The sequence below is a fragment of the Phodopus roborovskii genome, unplaced genomic scaffold (assembly GCF_943737965.1).
Source record: "Phodopus roborovskii unplaced genomic scaffold, PHOROB, whole genome shotgun sequence".
Taxonomy (NCBI): domain Eukaryota; kingdom Metazoa; phylum Chordata; class Mammalia; order Rodentia; family Cricetidae; genus Phodopus; species Phodopus roborovskii.
The window spans coordinates 27,253,079-27,256,838 of NW_026126469.1; the positions used below are offsets into that span (position 1 = coordinate 27,253,079).

Consider the following 3,760-nt stretch of genomic DNA (forward strand, 5'->3'; position numbering starts at 1 on the left):
AATCTTGATCTTTCATAAGAGGTTTGACAACTTTGTCATTTTATATTCTACCTACATTCCAGTCTTCAGACACATCCTGTTTTTTTCAGAATTGACAGGCATTTAGAGTGCCTCTTCCCATGTATTTTTTAACTCTTTAAAGATGTCCAGGCTATGGATGATTTCTTATACATGTGTCACTATCTTAGAATTTTTATTCATGCCAGTATAACTTACACACGCATACATACCTACATCATTCATACCTGCAGCTGAACCTAAGTTACTGAAATGCAAGGAAAAGAATTAGACAATGCCCAGTTATTGAAGAATGCCAAATTTGTTCATGTTTTCTATAAAAGTCATAATATATATCATCTAAATTATAGGAAGGAAGGAAGGAGAAAAATATGTTCCCCAACCTCCAAAATATGGTAAATAACAGTAATCTATGTATTTGGAAAGCTCATATACTCCACATAGGAGAAACACAATAGTTTTGAATGAGTTTTTAAATGTTTTAAAAGAAAAGGGAAAAACAATCTAACAGAGAGAAATCTTTCAAGAAGAAGATTGAGTATTACAGTAGAGTCACTCATTAATACTTGAATTCTTAATAGATACAAAGCCAGAACTCAAAGAAGTTTAAAACAAAAGAAAATGTAATTAATAATTTTATATCTAGCAAAACTATCTTTAAACAGCAAGATAAAATATTACTCAGATAAAGACAAATTATTGATATGAACTTAGAAGTACTTACTAAAGAAAGAATTTAAGCTAAGAGGAATTGAGAACAAACTGTGATTAAAATGTATTCATTGTTTGAATATAAGTCATTTGTTAAAGATATAGTTCCCCTGGAAGAAACTTTGGTGATTTAACAGAACCTAGTAGTAGGGCTTTATGTCTGTGAGGTTGCTGTCTTGAATGGGCTTGTGGTATATTGTTGATTTTCAGTTTCATTGTTTCCTGGCCTATGGGTTAAATGATTTGCTTTAACATAGTTCTATGGCTGTAATGTGCTGCCTACTCTAGGGCCTCCAATCAATAGGATCATTTAGTGGAAATCGCAAAATGTGATAGAAAATAATCTTTATTGTTTTATAAGTTAATTAACTCAGATGCTTCATTCTAGTGACAGAAAGATAAATAGCATGTATAGGAAAATATATAGCACAAATAAATAATCATACCAGGTTAAAATCATAAAGATAAGAAATAAGTAAAATATAAAATGAGAAGTTCACTATTGGCAGCATCTGATGGCATGGTATCTCTCCAGTAATTCTCTGTTCCCAGGCATGGGTCATCTTGCCTCAGAAACACAGTAGTCTGCATGGTTCAAAAGTGAGGACCTTTCCCAGGGATAATGCTTCCAAACCTTTCCACTTCCCAGCCCTTCTAGTCTAAAAAGCTGGCATGGGCCATAGCATCTAGGAAGTTGACAGGTCTGGATCCAAGGTGGTGAAAAAGAAGTCATGGATGCTATAACCATTGTTCAGACACCACCCATGGTTGTTGTAGATATTCTGGGATATGTGGCAACCCCACAAGACCTCTACACCTTCATGGTAGTCTTTTCTGGACACATCAGTGCTGAACAAAACAGTGATGAGTGTAAAAGACAATTTCTCAAGAACAGGCACAAGTCTAAGAAGGCCATTACCACATACTGCAAGAATTGACAGAACAACATAAACAAGAAAACCAATGGAGGACTTCAACAGCACCAAGTCCTGAGAAGTCATTCAAATAAAGGCCCACACTCAGATGTATCTGTTTCCTCTGTGCAAGGAAGGAGCTGCCTTGACGCAGACCCAAGTGGATAAAGTCACTGTTGCTGAGATGCTAGACTGGGCCCAGAGAGGATACAGCAGCAGGTTCCTATGAACCAGATGTTTGAAGAGAATGAGATAATTGATGTAATCAGAATGACCAAAGGAAACAGCTATAAAGAGATCACCAGTTGCTGGCATACAAAGAAGCTACCCTGTTAGGCCCTTCCAGGGTTGTAAAGGTTGGTAGTATAGGAGCCTGGCACCCTATCTGTGTGGTCTTCTCTGTGGCTTGAGCTGGGCAAAAAAGCTACCATACATAATTAGCAAGATCTGCAAGATTTGTCAGGGCTAGGTCATCAAGGATGGCAAGATGATCAAGAGCAATGCTTCTGCTATGACTTGTTTTACAAGAGTACCAACTCACTTGCTGGCTTTGTCAAGTATGTTGAGATGATGAGTGACTTTGTAATGGTGAAGGGCAAAGGCAGTATGGTAGAAATCAAGAAGGGAGTGGTCACCCTCCATAAATCCTTGCTGATTCAGACCAAATGATGAGCTCTTGAGAAGATTGTCATGAAAACCATTGACACCATCTCCAAGTTTGGCCAAGGTCATTTCTTGACCATGTAAGAGAAGTAATCATTCATGGGACCCTTCAAGGAAGCCCAGATTGCCAAAGAGGAAGGTGCTTAATGTGCCAGAAGCACCTTGTGTAGCTGATTGGGGTCAATAACATTTTCCTCCAAGTGGCAAAACAAACAAACAAAAAACAAAAACAAACAGACAGACAAACAAACAAACAAACAAAAACCAATTTATTTGAAATGAGCCAGCCTGGCCTGGAAACACTCATGTTAACAAGGCTAACCTAGGAAGAAATTGATAAGGCCAAGGGGGGAAGAGAAAGGGGAGGAAGGGAGTAAAGGTAAAAGAGACAGACAGACCCTAAATACAGATGGTTTTCTTGATAAAGTCTACAAAAACCTAAATAAAAATATCAGTCTTTCACACAATTTTTCAGAATATATTGAGGAAAAAGAGAAAACTTTTTAAAATGAGGATGTAGATGATACCTTGCAGTAAACAGACAAAAATATCATGACAAAAGGAAAAACAAAATCAATAATTATACTGAAAATAGGCAGCAAGATCTTCAGCAAACTATTCAACTAACAGCAATGTGACTGAAAATCCAATAACCAATTAATGTAAAACATCATATTAATAGAATATAAATTACCATCCTTTTTTGTTCTCTGAAAGCTGGATCTCTGTTCATTTTCCTTTTGTTTGTTTGTGTTTTGTTTTTATTTCCCAACCAGTTTCCCCTCTCTCCTCTCCTCCCAGTTCCTTTCAAGTGTCTCTGCTGTAGCCACTCCTCTTCCTCCATTCATTTTTAGATATGGATGGAACTCCCATGGATATCAGCCAGCCATGATTTATCAAGTTGCAGTGAGACTAGGTACCTCCTAGTAAGGCTGAATGAGGCAATCCAGTAGGAGGATGGATCCCAAAAGCAGGCAAGAGTCAAGAGGCAGTGCCTACTTTCAGTGCTAAAAGTCCCATATGAAAACCAAATTACAAAATGTAAAATATTTCATCTTACATTAAAATGAAATTTAAAAGAATAAATAAATTTAAAAGACAAAAAATAAAAACAAAGATTCTATTTCTGTGATTCTGAGCTTGGATATGACATACTGAATTTTTTAAAAAAATTCACAGGTGATGCTAATTCTGTTGGCTATTGGGCACAAGTTTAGTCCATAATCATAGAGACCCATCCTTACAATTTCCTTCGATATAAAAGAATTATTGAATGAATCGATCACAAATATTACAGACATGATTATTTGAAAAATTGCAACATACATTCTGAGGGCCTAAGTCAGAATTGACCATCTTAATAGGTACATAAAGACATTGGAAAAAAGTCTCTGTGACAGAAATCTCAACAATCTAGTAACAGGAGAGACATGACTACAGAACCTCATGAAAGC

General features: G+C 36.5%; 1 pseudogene; it reads left to right on the forward strand.

Annotated features, from left to right (window-relative positions):
• Positions 1-1,249: 1,249 nt before the first annotated feature.
• Positions 1,250-2,453, forward strand: LOC127227265 (60S ribosomal protein L3-like; annotated as a pseudogene).
• The last annotated feature ends 1,307 nt before the right edge of the window (positions 2,454-3,760 follow it).